The following is a 19,622-nucleotide window of genomic DNA, read 5'->3' as shown; positions in this document are numbered from 1 at the left end:
CTGTAAAGTTGTCCCAGTTTTCATGCAATATGGACCTACCTCCTGTGACCTATAAGCAGCCACAACATTTTGTGTGCATGTGTGGCTCATTGTTTGGCTTGGTCAAAGGAAGACAGGAAAGAAATAGGCTATGAAGTTATGTGAGGCATGATAGCTAGGCCAAGAGGTCCAAGCACCCCAGCAGAAGAAGTGCATGCCAGTGAGGGACACCATGAACAGATGTTTCTGCACTATTGCTAGGAGTCCCCAAGCCAAAACCAGGTGAGCTGGAGTGCCTGGTTTCAAAGGAGAACCTAGACAGAGTAGGCATAATGATGAAATAGAGAGGACCAATGGAATAGGGTTGGCTTGGGATGTCAACTCGATAGGATGCTCTGGGACGGTAAGCTGGGGAAGGTTTTGCTCTGTGTGTCAAAGAGGGCACGGTGTCAAGCAGACTAGAAAACCTATTGCAGACTGCTCTGCAAGAACACAGCAGGTGACAGTACCAGTCTCCAATATGAGCGAAGTACTGCTGTCTCCCAGGTCAGCACATTCAGGATGACCTTGAGAAGGAAAATGCAATCAGGAAGTATTGTCATAATGGGTGACTTCAAAGGCTTTAAGAGGGGTTGGAAGAAGGCATGTTCCTGTCATGGCAGCCAGGTTAAAGTTTGCAATGCCGTAAACAACTGTGCCCTGTAACAGCTGGTCATGGAGCAAGAGAGGAAGCAAACTGGATTTTATCCAAAATGCAGTTGCCAATGGAGTTGCTAGTACATGGTGAGAGAGTTAGAAACAGCAATTGCAGTTTATATCTTAGACTTTATATATATGTAAGGAAGAAATTGCCTAGAAAGTCCAACACATTGGCTTTGAAAGAAGAAACATCTCTAAAATGAGGGAATGTGCTGACATTTTATTTATTTATTTATTTATTTATTTATTAAAACATTTTTATGCCACCCCATTCGCCAAAGCCTCGGGGCGGCTCACAACAATAATTTGAAGAATTATTTCTGTTTGATTTTATATGTTATTGCTTGTTATATATTGTTGACTATTGTCTTGTTTGTTGTATATTTCAGTGTTGTGAACTGCCTAGAGAGCATCTTTGGTTGATGGACTGTAAATAAATAAATAAATATGGGTAACAAGGAATTTGAAAGGGAGTAAGAAAATTAACTCCTTCATGGATCACTACCTTGTTGTGGTGAAGGGACTTGCATAGCTCAATGCAGCAATAAGCTATGTGGTGCAGGGCTACCCAAGACGGACAGGTCATAGCAGAGAGCTCTGACAAAATGTGATCCACTAGAGAAGGAAATGACAACCCACTCCAGTACCATTGCCATGAAAATCCCATGGACAGTACCAAAAGGCAAAGAGATATGATGCCAGAAGATGAGCCCCTCAGGTCGGAAGCTGTCCAATATGCTACTGGGGAAGAACGGAGGGCTAGTACTTAATAGCGCAGAAAGAATGAAGCAACTGGGTCACAGCCGAAAGGACACTCAGTTGCAGATGTATCTGGTGGTGAAAGGAGAGTCCAATGCTGTAAAGATCTATACTCCATGGGAACTTGTAATGTAAGATCCATGAATCAAGGCAAGCTGGATGTGGTCAAACAAGAGATGGCAAGACTGAACATCGACATCTTAGGAATCAGTGAACCAAAATGGACAGGAATGGGTGAATTCAATTCAGATGAGCATCAGGTATACTACTGTGGGCAAGAATCCCTCAGAAGAAATGGAGTAGCCTTCACAGTCAGTAAAAGAGTAGGAAAAGCAGCGCTGGGATACAATCTCCAAAATGACAGAATGATCTCAGTTCGAATCCAAGGCAAACCATTCAACATCACAGTAGTCCAAGTCTATGCCCCAACCACTGGTGCTGAAGAGGCTGAAGTTGACCGGTTCTATGAAGGCCTACAACACCTTCTAGAATGAACACCAAAAAATGATGTCCTTATCATCATGGGGGATTGGAATGCTAAAGTAGGAAGCCAAAAGATAACCGGAATAACAGGCAAGTTTGGCCTTGTAGTACAAAATGAAGCAGGGCACAGGCTGGTAAAATTTTGTCAAGAGAAAACAATGGTCATAGCAAACACTCTTTTCCAACAACCCAAGAGATGACTCTACACATGGATATCACCAGATGGTCAACACAGAAATCAGATTGACTATGTGCTCTGCAGCCAAAGATGGAGAAGCTCTATATAGTCAGTAAAAACTAGACCAGGAGCTGACTGTGGTTCAGATCATGAGCTTCTTGTTGCAAAATTTAGGCTTAAATTGAAGAAAGTAGGGAAAAGCATTAGGCCACTCAGGTATGACCTAAATCATATCCCTGATGAATATACAGTAGAGGTGCCATATAGATTTCAGGAATTAGATCTGATAGACAAAGTGCCTAAGAAACTATGGACGGAGGTTTGCAACATTGTACAAGAGGTAGCAACTAAAGCCATCCCAAAGAAAAAGAAATGCAAGAAAGCAAAACGGCTGTCTGAGGAAGCTTTACAAATAGCTGAGGAAAGAAGTGAAGTGAAAGGCAAGGGAGAAAAGGAAAGATACACCCAACTGAATGCAGAATTCCAGAGAATAGCTAGAAGAGATAAGAATGCCTTCTTAAATGAACAGTGCAAAGAAATAAAGAAAACAATAGAATAGGGGGGACCAGAGGCAGAAGAGATTAAGAAGAGGTGGCAAGATTACACAGAAGAACTATACAAGAAAGAGTTAAACATCCCTGACAACCACGATAGGGTGGTCACTGACCTCGAGCCAGACATCCTGGAATGTGAAGTCAAACGGGCCTTAGGAAGTCTGAGCAACAACAACGCTAGTGGAGGTGACAGTATTCCAGCTGAGCTATTCAAAATCTTAAAAGATGATGCAGTAAAAGTGCTACACTCAATATCCCAGCAAATTTGGAAAACTCAACAGTGGCCGCAGTTTTCCAAACTGATTGGAAAAGGTCAGTTTACATTCCGATCCCAAAGAAGGACAATGCCAAAGAATGTTCAAACTACAGCACCATTGTACTCATTTCACATGCTAGCAAAGTTATGCTCAAAATCCTACAAGCTAGGCTCCAGCAGTATGTGGACTGAGAACTACCAGAAGCACGGGCAGGATTCCGAAGAGGGAGAAGAACTAGAGATATACATACGCTGGATCATGGAGAAAGCTAGGGAGTTCCAGAAAAACATCTACTTCTGCTTCATTGACTATGCTAAAGCCTTTGATTGTGTGGATCACAACAAATTGTGGCAAGTTCTTAAAGAGATGGGAGTACCTGACCATCTTATTTGTCTCTTGAGAAACCTATATGTGGGTCGAGAAGCAACAGTTAGAACTGGGCACAGAACCACTGATTGGTTAAAAACTGAGAAAGGAGTTTGGCAAGGCTGTATACTGTCGCCAATTTAACTTATATGCAGAGCACATCATGAGAAAGGCGGGGCTAGATGAATCAGAAGTTGGAATTAAGATTGCCGGGAGAAATATTACCAACCTCAGATTTGCAGGTGATACCACTCTAATGGCAGAAAGTGAAGAGGAACTAAAGAGCCTCTTGATGCAGGTGAAGGAGGGGAGCGCAAAAGCTGGCTTGAAATTCAACATTAGCAAAACTAAGATAATGGCATCTGGTCCTATCACTTCCTGGCAAATAGTTGGGGAAGAAATGGAGGTAGTGACAGATTTTATTTTCTTGGGCTTCAAGATCACCGCAGACGGGGACTGCAGCCAAGAAATTAAAAGATGCTTGCTCCTGGGGGGGAAAGCTATGACAAATCTAGATAGCATACTAAAAAGCAGAGATATCACCCTGCCAACAAAAGTGCGTATAGTCAAGGCTATTGTTTTCCCAGTTACAATGTATGGCTGTGAAAGCTGGACCATAAGGAAGGCTGAGCACCAAAGGATTGAGGCCTTTGAATTGTGGTGCTGGAGGAGACTCCTGCGAGTCCCTTGGACAGCAAGGCGATCAAACCGGTCAGTCCTAGAGATCAACCCTGACTGCTCTTTAGAAGGCCAGATCCTGAAGATGAAACTCAAATACTTTGGCCACATAATGAGAAGGAAGGATTCCCTGGAGAAGAGCCTAATGCTGGAAACAATAGATAGCAAAAGAAGAAGGGGACGGCAGAGAATGAGGTGGCTAGATGGAGTCACTGAAGCAGTTGGTGTGAGCTTGAGTGGACCCTGGGGGATGGTGGAGGACAGGAAGGCCTGGAGGAATGTTGTCCATGGGATTGTGATGGGTCGGACATGACTTCGCGACTAACAACAACAAGAGAATTTAATCCGTTCAGAATCCTTGGCAGGTACTTAAACCACAATAAAAAAAAGAACCTCAGTGAGTATATTAGGAAGGGCAGCATCACTTTAGGAAAGGTAGCATAATGTCAAAAAGTTTCTCAAGCAATGTCAAAGAAGCTATTAGAGGGAAAACCTCCCTCCGGAAATAGAGATCTTGCTCCAATGAGGAAAACAAAAGAGAGCACAAGTTTGCAGGGGAGATGCATGCAGACAGTAAAAGAAGCAATGGAGCATGTTCAGGAGCATCACTAACCACATCAAGGCCAAGACTAAGTAATACTTTAACCATATCAGAAGCAGGAAACCAGCTAGGGCCACAGTTGAACTTGTTGGATACAAATGAATTGAAAGAGGATTAGGAAATTGCAGACAAGCTGAACGAATTCATCAGTCTTCACTGCCAGATGCCTATGCCTGAACAGATGTTTTCATGAAGAGAGCCTGAGGAACTAAGACAAATTGTCTTGACTGAAGATTACATTCTCAACTTTATTGACAAATAGGAGCAAATAAAGCACTGGCATCCATCCTAGAGTTCTTAAAGAACTCAATATGATATTGCTGTCCATCTTATAAAAATACACCATATGTCCCTCAGAGCAGCCTTTGTACCAGAGGATGGGGTTTCTCAGAGGCAGTGGGTTGGCCAATTTACAAACAGAGTGCTGAACTAGATGGATCTTTGGTCTGATCCAGCAGGGCTTTTCTTCTGTTCCTAAACTGCAGCCAACTGGCAAGTCCTGTTGAAATTTCTGCCTCAGGCAAGATTTATCCATTTAGCTCCAATGTTTCCATGGCATCTTTCAGGGCAAGACCTCCCAAGTCAACTAACACACACAATTAAAAATGACTAAAATAATATTTCTACAGCTACAAAACTAAGACAGCAGTTAGCACACACTACATTACCAGTTCCTTGTGTCATTTATCCCTTCCTTTCTCATCAGGTAGCAGTAGTATTTCACATTACATGGCCTTCTTAGTTGGATAACTAATGATTGTCATTATAGTTCTATCAGAGCCAGGTAACTGCAATACTCTTCATAGTATCTTTCTTTTACAGCCAGTAACTGCAGTTTTCACATTATACATCTTTTTCTCTCTTTCTCCTCAAAAGAGGTAATTGTTATGCTCATCTTTATGTGTCTTTCTGGAGCCTGGAGCTTTAGCACCTTTCACTGTATCTCCTTTGAGCTTGTAATGCTAATGTTCCTTGCTCTATCTCTTGGAGTCATGAGCTGATATTGGAATCACCTCCACTCTACTTTGCTTTATACAGTTGAACTTACTAAAAGAGTCTGATCATAATTATTTCATCAACAATTTTCTTCCTTGATAATCCTATTTTTTTAAAGAAATACAGAGGCTTCAGACCAAGGAGTGGGCTATGCTACATAAGAAATATAAAGCCAAGCTTGCAGAGACCGGAGGTATTAACTTTCATGTTTCTTCTAACTCTGGCTCATCTTGCAGTCAAGAGTTATGCATACAAATCATCCCAGTTTGCCCATTCACTGTGGCATAAGCCACAATGCTTGTTGGGTGCCATTTACCTAATTACCTGTCCAAGGATGCAGCTTCTCATGTCACCAGGCAGCATCAAAGAAGCCATGGGTTGTTTTTGCATTATTTGAGGTATGAGTAATTAGGGGAATCTGGCCCCAAAAAGCTATGGTGGCTTCTCCGCTCTTCCAGAACTCTGGCACTTGCCCTCCTGCCCTTTGAAGTGCCCTTCCACATATGTGTGTCTTTTAAAATGCAGGCAAAAGAGTGTGTACATTACTGTGCACATTATGCCTGTGCACACCTGCATTTCTGTACAGATAGTTTAAGAATGCTGTGCTCTGTGATGGTGAGAAATGTGCTCCTTCAGTGGATTATACTTAGTTTGCATCTCATGGAGCTGAACCACAGACCTGCTGCCCTCCATTTGCCATTGGAAATCTGGCTGTGCAGAGCTTGAAAGGCATTAGAGAAGCCACGCAAGCACACACAGTAATATGCCCGCATTTGAAGAATGCACAAAGAAAAATGTGTACATTTCCATAATGTGCAAAAACATACTTTCCTCAGTCAGTAAGAAATATGTATGTTTAAACATGTAAACCAAACTGCATGTATTAATACATACATTAGAAAAATGTGCATGGATTGCTGTGCAGATTTTTTTAGAAAATGACAACACCACTGATATGCTGATGTAGAAACAGGATGGAACAGACCTGCCATATAAAAGATGACCGTCTTGGTGTAATCAAGAATGACAGATCCTGCCTATCTCTAATATGCACTTCTTTGGGAAACTGCTTATTATGCATGGCTGGGATATAACAAAAATTGTGGCTGAGGCTGTTCATCTTGACTACCTAGCAGGGATGGGTGTCGTGTCCCGTGCATGAGGACTGCATTTGCACTTAGCCAGAGATGAGGAAACTGAGTATGTTTAAGCCTGCTATTATTAATTTGCCATTGGCCAGTCATTTTGCAGAAACCAAGAAATTCTTATATCAACATTTTGAATGTCATTCTTATGCCTTGGGAAAAAAGCCAGGCTTAATTCTGGAGCAGGGACTTATTGCAAAAATGCCTTTTAGCATGAGTATCATACCCTGGAATAGCTTGTATAGCTCTTAGGAAAGCGCGGAGCTCTGTTTCAAAGAAGCGTGCCCAGTTTTCTTGGTTCTTTTATACATGACTAGAGATTTTGAGTCAATGTGGAATAAACAGCTGTGCTTGGAATTTCATGGCATCTGTGATGCCAGCAACCCTGGATTTTCATTTTATTTCATTTTATGTTATTGCTATGACAGTGACTTGAAGACGGATAAGGGAAGGTGCTGCTCTAATGCCTATACTGTCTTCTTAGAGAGCAGACCAGATTTTTGTAGTAATGTAGGCATTTCATAAATGTTAAGCAGTCATATTTCCACCTCACAGCATCAATAAAAATGCATTAATAGAAGGAAGGAAGGAAGGAAGGAAGGAAGGAAGGAAGGAAGGAAGGAAGGAAGGACAGTCAGAAAGAGAATGTCTACAGATATATACCACACAAAGAGCTTGGTTACTTTTGGTTTGCATCTTGTAAAATGATTAGGATTCAAGTTATTCTATAATCTACTTCAATGTTAGCAGTAGATGCTCAATACATGAAAGGGTAAATGACAATATGTCAAGAGCTGGAGCATGCCTTTCAGCTTCTAGGCTCCTCCCATGGGCCATATTAAAAGATAAGTTTGTTGTTGTTGTTCTATAAGCCATCAAGTCACTTCTGTCTTATGACAACCCTATGAATGAATGCCCAGCAAAAAGTCCTATCCTTCACAGCCCTGTTCAGCTGTTATACATTCAAGACTGTGGCTTCATTAATGGAATGGATCCACCTCGTAGTTGGTCTTCCTTTTTGTTTTCTTTGATCTCCAATGAGATGTCCTTACATTTGATGATCTTTTCTCATTCCTTTATTGCTGCCTTTCCTGCCTAATAGGGCATTATCTGCATGTCTTATTTCATTAATGTCCTTTTTGCCAATTTTCACTTCCCGCTCTTATCGTAATCTAGATTTTCCTATGATATTCATGTTTCCAGTTTATCCTCATATCTGTGTATAGATTGACAAGTTGCGAGATAAAATACACCTTTGTCTGACACCTTTACCTGTAGGAAACTGTTCTGTTTCTGCATATTTTGTATAAGAGTCACTTCTTGTCCACAGTGCAGGTTATGCATCGGTTATGGTTATGACAGCTGTTTCTTTCAGGACCATCCATAGCTGCTTCTTATCCACACAGTGTATAGAGCATAGACTGATCATCTTCTGAAATTCTTTGGTGCACTCCAGTAGCCAATGTATATTTGTGATATGATCTGGAGTGTCCCTTCCTTTTGGAATCTAGCTTGAATGTCAGACATTCTGGAAAAAGTCTCTTGTTTTTCCTCTGTCGTTCTATTTCTTCAGTACTCATTGTAATAGAGTGTTGTGTTGTGTTGTATTTCATTTCATTGTCTGTATGTGGTAGCTTCCAAAAGCTGCATTCCAGATTCTAAACCCATCCCAGTCACCTTCTGCCTTTGGTTCTCACCCGTGCTTAGCAATTGTGAGAGTTTCTTTTTGCTATAGGAATTGTCTTTTGGCATTTTCCCCTATTAATGTCTCTGGGTTCAGTCCACAGTTCTGGCTCATAGTCAGCTGAATTCGGTAATGCAAATCTGTTCTTTATGTAGACTTTAAGTTCCTTGGGAATATTGTATTTTGGCACTATGCTTCTGTTAGTTTTCAATTTCTTCTTCAGCATCTGTTGAAGTGTAGTCTTGAATGATGATTATGTTGATAGGTTTTCCACGAATTCTGACTGATATGATTTGGTCAGACTTTGCATTATAGCCCCTTATTGCCTGTGCTACATCTTGCCTCTGTATTAGAGCCACTCCATTTCCTCAAAGTTTGCCATTTCCAAAGTGAAAAACTGTGTTGGACTGAAACACTGTCTTGATTCATACTTCTCTCATTCCAATTGTACTCCTTGTGCAGCGTTGGACTTTTATTTCATCTCTGCATGCTAGCCACCAAACTTCCTTGCAGCTTTGATTCACTTTCACCCTTAGCAATAGTGGTATCATATTTGTCCTTTGCTCTTCCCCAGTAGCTTCTGACCTGGAAGTCTCATCTTTTGGCACTTGTTTCGTTTGGATTGTTTCATCATAGGGTCTTCAAGGTAAGGAAATTCAGAAGTGGTTTCCCATGATCTTCTTCTGTGCAGTACTAATCAGAGTTAGCTTGAGTGTCACTGCCTTTGCCTGTGAAAGATCCTCAGTCTGTGTCGCCTTCATTTATCACTTTTGCCCAGTTGCTGCCCTTCAGGGGTTTCTCTATCCCATCATCATTGGAGAGATCCATCCTCTTCTGCTGATGTGGCCATTGCTCCTGAAGAGGGTGGATGCATCGTAGCCTTATGTCTCTGCTTTGTCCATTCCACTTTGGCTGACTCTGCTAGACCATCCCAGGGAGACAGTCTGGCCTCCTGGCAGCATTTTGCTCTTGGCTTCTCTAACACTGTCAACCCCCCTTACCACATTAAGTTGTGCATCCAAGAGCAGGTCATTAGAAGTATACCTTTGTACTGGAAAACCAGTGTGGTGTAGTGGTTAAGCATGTGGGACTGGGATTCAGGCGACCTGGGTTCTAGTCCCCACTCATCCCACTCTTTGGTCCAGGCACAGACTCTCAGCCCCACCTACCTCACAGGATTGTTCTTGTGGAGATAAGTTTGAAAACAGCAGGAGGAGAATGATGTGAGCAGCTTTGAGTTCACTCTAAGCAAGAGTGGGATATAAATCTAAATACAAAAATAAATAAATGAATGAATGATGCCAGAACTTCCCAGTGTTGTCTTTAGAAATGGAGGAACATTGGGGAAGACCATGAGGGCCAGTGGACAGTGGAGAGACACCTGTGTGCCTGTCTCAGTGTAATCTGTTCCGTGGCCTTTGTGGCACTAGTTGCCTCTGTGAAGAGTGGATGTGATAACCGCATCAGCTTTACAGAGGCTGGTGGAGGACTGGGTCCAAGGGCATTTGCATAGCAAGCAGAGTCTAAGGCGGGATTCACAAGTGGGTCACCACCTTTCGTGTGCAAACAGGACTGCAACCATGTTTGTTTCCAAATGAGTGGTATAACCTGAAATGCTGAGCATGAGGCGTTGCGCTGGAGCCAGCAGATTCGTGAAGGCACGTGTCCTAACTGTGTCCTTGTCCTGGTTTTATCAGTTATGTGCTCCATTGAAAGACTGCTTACATGTCTGTTTCCACAGATGGCCTATCATTAACACCCCCTCCAAAAAAACAACAACAAAAAACCCTTTCAAATCAGAATTGAAAAGTAAGTGATGCTGAAACTGAAATATTAGTTACTTACAGTGATGTTCCACAGTCCATAACAAGAACTTGAAGGAAGGTTTTTGCCCTCTAAAAGTGCCCTGCACAGGGCTATGCCGTGTGTGTGTGTGTGCATGTGCGTGTGCATGTGCGGGGGAGGGGGGCATTTTCTTAGGTCCTTCATTGCAGCTACTTCTTCCTCCAAACTGTATTTTAATTGTTCTCCCTTGATGTAATCACTGGACTTAATTCTTGAGATGCTCGTTCTGCTCTTTTCCCTGCAATGTGCCCCAAGAGATGTGTTAAACTGTAAACAAGAATAATCAGGCAGGACTTGGAATGAAGAGCTGAATTTTACTGACCATGTGAAAAAAGAGGCTCCTTACTTCAAAGCATCTTCTAAAGCAGTGTGGCTGCTTTGGGCATTTGGTTTTGTGGATAGCAAGACAGGGTGGAAGAAAGTCAATATGATAAACAATACGAACTTGCCTTTCTGTAAGGGAGTCAGAAAATCTATGGACTTCAAGCTAGCTTCTCTCTGTTCCTCTAACTTAGTGCGTAAGTTTAAAGGGGCATAGCAACATTTTGAAACAAATCCTGACCGGAAAACAACTGTTTTACAGAATTTTAGGAAACTGGTTTTCAGTGCACAGCAGGACTGCTGTCATGAAGGGTGCAGGAGGCGGTGGCTTGTTGCGCCCGTGTGAGCCCGTGTAGGAAGAGGTGCTGCCTTGTGCTGGCACCTTCTCAGTCCCCCGTGAAACCTACTAGAAGTGATGTGGGGGACACTGGCAGCACTGACCCTGTGAAGCACACTGGACTCCAAATTGAGGCAGCTCTAAAGCATTCCAAGTGGAGCCTCCTTCTTGCCAGTGCAGCGCATCTCACTTAATGGTGTGCATATTGTCAGACTTCATTTGCAGACTTTGCTTGCTTTCTCTAGACAAATGCCACAGCACAATGCCGCATGGACCTGCCCATCGGTAAGCCTCACTGAGCTTATTCACACATGCGGACAAGCCATCCTGGGCCAGTGATGCGGCCATGAACCCATGATGGTGCCAAGAGATGGGCAGCCCCTCTGAGGCCTGGTGCTGGTTTGTTTCCCTCTGGTCACTCCCTGTAGAAATCCCAGAGGCCTTTGTGGCCTCTATTTGGCAATTCCAGAGGGGGTATTTGAGCTCTCCTTCCATTTTCATGCCAAAAAAGAAAAGAGCAAGAGAGAGAGAAATTTGCTGTTTAAACAATCCCCATGGGAGTGATTTCAGGATGAAAAGGAGGGGAGAGCTTAAATCCCTCCCCCAAATCACTGTGGCCCTGAACTGGTGCATGAGCACTTCTCCAGGGGTACGTCACTCCTGTGTTCATAGATAGCTGTGCTAACTTAGCTCACAAGGGGATCAAGCAAGACACTACCAAATAAAGTGTTCAGCTGGAGAAGAGGGGCCAGGGCACTGTGAGGAGCTGCCAGGTTTTTCCACTGCTCCTGCCAAGCACCTCTGCAGCCCTTTAAGGCAAGGCATGCAGGACCCATTCTGCAAGGTTCAGACATCATCACAAGCCATGCTGAAATCCAGCAATGAGACATGGGTTCACAGAGTGGTGTGCTCATGAAAAAAATGACAAACCACCCTGCAGACACCATGCTGGGTCTGGACATCATGGCAAGCCACCATGGGCAATTTCTTTTTTGCTCCTTTTGCAATCTTTTCGTGATCTCTGCCAGTGACATTTTTTAAATGATTATCCCCCGCTGTTCTCAGGTGTGCATTTTAAGTTTACCAGTATAAAAAGTCTTGCTTGCTCAATGTCCTGGGAAGGACATGCTGTCAGGTACCAGCCCTGGACATTGGCCAAGCAAACCTGCAAATAGGCTATTGGCTTACTTGCTTCTTGCTTGAAAACTGTCAAATGGCAAGCTGTGAACTGGGAAGCAAAGCTGCAAAACATTATTTCTTTGCAGAAGAGGGTGGCAATACCACCCTTTTGCAGCAAAATTATTTAGCTTGAAGTGAGGACCTCACAGTTCTTCATGTCCTCCACCTTTCTCCCCTTTCCAGAGAATGCAGGTGCTAAATAAAGGAGAAAAAGAGAAAGTAAGAGAGCACACTGTTTATTTTAAAATGGGATATTTCACAGCACCAAGCATGGTATTTTCACAGGGAAATATGTAAATTTCTTGGCTCAGGTTCAGGCAACACCAGAACCCATGGTGGGTCCCAAAACCCCTAGAACAAGGCATGGGTTCTTGGGGTGGCTTGTTCCTGAAAAACAGGCTGCTTTGCAGAAACTGTGCTGGGTTCAGATGATTGAACAACCCATAGTAGGTGTGTCATACAGACTCAAAGTTCAAAGGGGCTTGCTGGCATGCAAGTGTGTACAGGAATGCTGTTTTGTTTATTTATTTTAAATGTCAGACATATGCAAATTAATTCTCCACTTTAGAAAACGAGCTTCTGAAATCTCTACTGAATTTTAAAAGAATATTTTCACATGGATATTTTATTATGTGTGTGTGTATGAGTGAGTGAGTTAAGGCTTTGAGCCTGAAATGAACACAAATAGCTACAGCTATACACTAATTGTTCCAGTATTTAATACCTTTTCCTACAAACATTTGCCTTGTTAACAAGAAATCATTGTCTCTTTCAACTTGCTCTTATCTAATTTAATTTATAAGAAAGGGATGCAGAACATTCTGGAGTCTTGGGATGTTGGCATTCCACTTTTTTTTGCTCTTCATCCAACTTTGGCTTTTCTCACTTAAAAAACAGCAACTCTAATATGGATTGTGATGACTTAGTCCAACTGAAATTGAGTAGCGCTAACATGTTCTTACTACACACTGGATTTCTACTTTCATAACTGATGCGTTGGTTCACTGTCCCTAGAGAACATGTGTGTCTGAAAATGCACCTCTAATTATAGTTAAAATCCAGCAAAAAAAGTGTAGCTTTAAAAAAGGAAAGGTTACACCAGTGAATGGGTGATCTGAAAAATGAGTGTTTGTGGGAAGTGAATAATTTTCCCACCCCCAAACACTCACATCTCTTCTCATGAACAGTTGAAGCACATTACAGATATTAAAGCAAGGGATGAGGAAAGCGTTCCAGAGGGCAAAATGCTGGTATCACATCCTTTAAAAATCGAGTTGAATGCCCTCCAAGCATTCATATTTCAGGGAAAAATTGAATGAAATGGGCATGTGGGAGGCTGTGGGAGTCTGTTTTCCCATTTCTACCAATAATTATTAATTAGACAGGTTTTGCCTATCACATTCTTCATATCCACATTTATCAAACACTTCTATACAACAGCCCCACAAGAAACACTACCCCCAACAAGCTTCCAGTCACAAATGTACAAACAGATCCTACTCAAATTGTTTTCCCCATCCTTGTCAATGGGGGAGACAGCTCCATATGCATATCCCTTTGCAAGGGCAAATCAAATTGCCTGAGTTAGGTCAGTGGAAATTCTTACCGGCAGAACAGTTTGCTTTGCCTGACAAACTTCAGTGTCTCCACAGTGGGGTGTGGACATCATAGAATCATAGAATAGTAGAGTTGGTAAAGGCCATGAAGGCCATCGGGTCCAACCCCCTGATGCTGCAGGACACCAATTTATACCATCCCACTCAGATGGCTGTCAGAAGATGGTGCAGCAATGCCTAGCAATTGTGACTGTGCAAAGTCATACAAAAAGTAATATGTTTTCTCATGACAGATGTCCTTCAAACCTCATGTGATCTCCACAGCAACCTCAAGGAAGTTTGTGTTTTCAACCCACCAAAAAAAAAAAAAAAAAAATGGTGATGGAAACAAGTCCAAGTTAGAGTTCTGATGAAAAACAATATTGTGAAGTCAAAACTTCTGAAAAGTTTTAATTACTATGGAAGAAAAGAGGATGGTTAGTTCTCTAAAGGTCTCTAAGTCCCCTCTCCAGAGAAGGAAAAACCCTAGCAAATAAGAAATGCTGATTATTAAATATATTTTTCATAGTTACTAGCAAATTTGAATGCCATGAATTACTTATAGCAAAACACAAATTCCCTTGTTTTGATTTCCTCAAAGGCCTTCAAACTAGTGTACTGAATGAATTTTTTGTTAATTCTACATGCAATATGCAAATGAAGTTGAGTCCTTTAAAAGCACTTATCTTTCCAATTCTTGAACTTCTTAAAAAAGTGTGTGTTGGCTTGGTTTGGTTTTGACGTGGGCCTTGATCCAGAGTTGATCCACTCATATGATTTCCGTCCTTGCCACTGTATCCCTTTGTGCTCCCCTAGATTCCACTTTGGAGGTTGGGGGAGACTCCTGAGATGGTTGCGAGGCTGTGTGGAGTGATGCAGCAGAGAAAGCCAATGGGTGATTGTCAACCTCAACCTGCATTTATTTGTGAATATGCCTTCTACTCCTAGATCAGGTTCTCTGGACTCTGTGCATAGAGTTTAGCAGAGTTGTAACTAATCTGGAGAACAATTGTCTCAAGGAAGCAAAAGTTATGCTGTCCTTATTTTCATTATGCTTCTGTTGTTGCTGTTGCTGCTGCTGTTGACAAAAGGTGTAAAGGCAGTCCTCTGAGAACTAGACTTTTTTTTTTTTGTTTACCCCAGCACAACATTTGTTTTTTGCTGTAAAACCTATTGGACAAGTTTTTGTTTCACTTCATGCCACAGTATCATGGGAAGAAGCCACGGGCTGCCAGTCTCTGAAGGGGGAATGGGCCCGATGGAGCAGTGGAACTGCTGCAGTCTACAGATAAGTCTGCCTGCATCCTTGAGAAACACCATTGAAACCATCTGTCTACTCCAGTGGTCCTTTTGGAGCTGCTATCCAAAACCAGGCTCTGCTGTGCCCATTTCCTGCAATCCTTTTAGGATTCCCTTGTCAGATAGTTGACGTGTTTCCATATTTCAGTTTTCATTTTCTCATTAGGTATTCCGCAGGTCAGACTCGTAACAGAAGAAGAAAATCATGATAATCACATATCTTTTTGCAAACTTTACAAGAAGCTTCTAAAAATTGCCTCCATAATATAGGTGGAAGGCTTATTGATTTAATTCTTTAATGGCAGGGACAAGATTCAAACCAGGGACTTGAAAGTGGAGTCCAGTAATATGAGCCTCTGAAAACCTGTTCCCATTTCTCAAATGAGACTTGGTTGCACTACCTCTTCTAGCTTCTACTTCTGAGAAATAGTCATGGTTGAGAAACTCAGGAAGTGTGCCCCCTTTTGCCCCAGCATAGCATGCCACTCTTGTCCAGGTTCCCTCCTGCGACACAAGGTGCGGGAACCTTACGCTCTGCTTTGTCATCTGTTTCCCCTCAGGATCACCTATGGCTCTTGGCATAACCCACTTTCCACCTTCCTGGATCCAAATGAATTCTGACCTGACCTGGGCTATCTTCCTGCTGGCATGGAACAAATGGAAGTGAGGCTAGCAGTAGTAACGATTTGGCATTTGCAAAGTGCTCTAACATGGGACAGATTAGGCACTAGGCCATTCTCTTTACACTGCATACTTCGTGTGCCATTAAGGTTGTGTGTCCAAAGTTTTCATGGCAGTTGAAGGAAATGAAAGCTGAGGAAGCTTCTTATGGTCCAACAACTGCCACATAAAGCTGAACTGACACAGAGAAGCATCTCAAAGTACGATTCAAGATGGCTCAAAAGAAAGTTTTGTATGACTTCACCACTTTAAATGATGACGGCTGATTGTCAGGCTTTTGTGATTGTGCAGGCTTTTACTAAAAAGTAAGTGAGCAGTCTGTCTGAACACCTTTCAAAGGGAATGTTGCTTTGACAACATTAGATTCCAACACTGGACTACTAGGATTTGCCCAGAATGTTCACGAAAGCCTGCAGATGGGAAGTTTTCTGGGAACCAAGTTAAATCTATAAGTAGGGCTAGAGCCTGGGAGTTTAGACTTTCAATAAAAACAGTTAAAACTTCAGTCCAACACCATTTGGAAAGGTGCAGGCTTTGTGACTGGACCAAAATTTACTGATGGGACAAATACATAAATTCAGATGTAGCACAGTCTGATACTGCCTCTTTGCAAGTAAGCCCCACTAAGTACAACATACTGTTCTGCCAGGACAGTATGTACAAGATTGAATTTTATTTGCCATTTTAAATCTGAAAGCTCTGGGGCAGGATGGAGAGGTTATTTAAATACTCTGTGGATACAAATCTACTCAAGAACTTGCAAGTCCCATTGATTTAAAGGAAGAGAGATGGTAGAATGAGCAAAGTATAGACTGAAAGCCATACACGATTTTTTTGTGATGATTACACCAGCAGATCTTTGTATAGCAAATGTATTAATTATATATAAAGTTATGCCATGACAATGGCATGTGTGGCTTTGGAAAAGATACTTTTTATGAAGATTTGTAATTAGTGCCTGTAAGCACACTTCCTGGGACCTGTCTGTGTGTGTGGTGGGGGGACAGGGTAGTGGGGCAAAAAAAGAAATACATCAAATATTGGGGGAGGGTTCCTTGGTGTGTGTCTCCTGCAATTTATTGAAAGCAATTTGAAGACTGTCACATTGCAAGCTTTTTTCAATATATGCAGCAGGGTTGACTCTAATCTGCAGCCAGGCACAGTTCAGCATGCGGACTTCCATGAGGAACAAGTTGCCCCTTAAAATAAATAGATAAGAAAATAAGGTAAAAATAGAACAGCAAGATGATTGCCGTATCCTTTAAATCTTCACCACATTATAATAAGCATATATTAATGGGAGCCACTGCTTAACTGGTCAAAGAATTGTTTAACTCATGTACACACCAAGAGTATACGCAGGTCTACAGAAGTGACATACAGAAGTAGCAGTGCGAATATGAAGACTACATCCTCATCAAGGCTTTGCATTCTCTTCAGAATTCTTCATGATGCAGACTAGGGATTGACTCAGTGCTAGGACAGTATATGGTAACGAGAAGGCAGGAACTGTCCCCCTGGACTCATCAAGCTTGTGGGGCACAAGGAGGCTGTGTCTGTGGCTTCTGCAAAATGCCAGTGCTCTCTGGATCTGAGCCCTGATGCGTGGAAATATGTGCTCAGCCCGGCAAGAGGCTGGGACACATGTCCAGCTTCACCAACTGATTCATAGATCTCTATGCAATACTACTCTGGAGGACTTCACAGCAGAACTTCAGCAGAGGAATGGAAGATGGTTGAAGATCATACCAACCTTTGGATAGGAAGGGGATCAACAGACTTCCTGCCTATGTGGCAAGGATACCTCATGAGGATCAGCCTGGCTGCTGCAGGTTCAACTGTCTTCAGCACTGCTTTTTTTCATTGTGGTTGCAGGGATCACTAGCAGTTAGAAAGCAGTTTTCCACCCCCCACCCCCATTTTTCCCTATTCCATGCATTTTGTCAGATCTGCTTTGGTTCACAGTGCCACCCAATTTCAGTAGGATGCTAGTTATTTATTTATTTACAGCATTTCTACCCTATTCTTAACAGTATCTCAGGACTATTATTTATTTATTTAGTCTACTGTATCCTCAGTAGGAGCCAAATGTATCCACTTTCCGCAATGCACCACATTAATTCTGTGTGGCCATTTAGAGCCAAGCACCCAGCCCTGTGTACCAGTTCTCTATAGTTACAGAAAAAAATAGGTGCTAATTTACTTGCAACCACTCTTACAGGAAAAGAATACACATTCAGAGTCAGTTTCTTTGTGTCTTCATAAGTGGGTAGGAGAAGGATGCCAGCTATGCTAGTTTTTCATTGGACATTTCTTTTTCCATAGTGGAAAACTGTGTGGTTTCTGCAGGTATCAGGATTGACAGCTGGAGCTTTTTCCTGTTTTTCCTGTGATAAGATGGTGCAAGAAGTTTCTGATTTGTCTCATTCCTGTAAATACCCACATGCTCTTTCCCTCCCACAAACAACCTTATTGTGTTGCGGAATTTGAAAGATGCCTTGCACCTAACATGTCTGCCATTTTGAAGAAAATGCTCAAGGATGTTACCTTTTGGGCTGTGCTTGCTTAATTTGAATGCTGGTTTTGTAGCAACCTTATAAGTTGACAGTTGGTTTAAATATAGTGCTTTCGCATCTCCAATAACATTGTTGGTATTTGAAAGAATTGGTGGTGCAGCAGGATTGTGTTGCATTGTATTGATATCAGCAAACACCAGAGGTTCATCAGCAGGCACTAACGAGGACTTAGCCGTAAAATACATAGAAACAGAGCGAGTCAGAAGGGGTCTCCTGGGCCATCTAGTCTGACCTCTGGCACGAGCTGGCTCCGCTCACGACATGCCCACCATGTGCAAATACATGTTGGTGGGTGGTCCGAAGCTGCTGTAGGTGGTGGTGATGATGGTGAACAGCTGGAGTATAAAGTCAGTGGTGCAATGAGTTTGTTTTAGCACCCATAGTCTTGCATCAGAAAAATGTTGGGAGATGCTCACGCTGGGGGAGCTGCACAGGCTTCTCGTGCAGCTGGAAGAAAACACATGCTTAGAATTAACCTTGATTCAGAGTCTCCTGACAAGTCATTATCTGAAAAAATGATCTTTGGGCTTTTCAGCAAATTTACATTGTCATTATTGCAGAATTTCCATATGTAAACCTGGGAAGGTTGTTGGGAGGAAAATTGATTCATCCAACATCAGCTAATTAATTTAACAAACAAATGTGCAAGTCACTGAGTAAGAATACAGAATTGAATAACTTGTGACAGGATGTAGGGAGTAAGAAGCACTCCTTAGCATAGCAAATACACCAGGATTAAAGAAGAGAAAATTGCTTACTCATCCAGTTATACTTTTATTGCTGACTGAAGATTTGTTTATTGCAGTATTTTGTACACAGGAACTGTTGAAATGATAATGATCTTCCATTGATGAAGAATGATAAATCAGGAAATTGCCAGAATGCCTGCTATTATCTCAAGCTTTTTATATCTGTGTCTGATTGCCTCGTATATTCTTTTGGTACACTATCAGAATGATTATTGGTTTCCTTGAATATAGTTAAAAGCTGGAGTAACCTTGGAGCAAAGTTCCATTTGCAGAGTTTCTAAAGATCTTACAATACAAAAATAATTGAAAGACTTAGAACTAAAACCCAGAACCTAAAACAACTGAATGTAGAACACAGGAGAATATTTTCTTCCACAATCACATTATACTTAACCTGAGTCAAAGGTAGCAATGCTGCCAGTCTGTATGTGAAATCTAGCATGTTGATAATTCCCATATGTGTAATATTTATTATTATTATTTATTTATTTAGAAAATTTCTATGCCGCCCCATTCGCCGAAGCCTTGGGGCGGCTCACAACAATATAAGCCCTGACTTTGACCCAATAGAATGTTAACATTCTTTAAAATGAAAACTCAGATTCGTTATGAATTGATTCATGCTGAAAGGCATATAAAAATGTTTGGATGAGTGTATGTG

Source organism: Varanus komodoensis, unplaced genomic scaffold (assembly GCF_004798865.1).
Source record: "Varanus komodoensis strain SLA01 unplaced genomic scaffold, ASM479886v1 scaffold23, whole genome shotgun sequence".
Taxonomy (NCBI): Eukaryota; Metazoa; Chordata; class Lepidosauria; order Squamata; family Varanidae; genus Varanus; species Varanus komodoensis.
Note: the sequence above shows the minus strand (reverse complement) of the source record.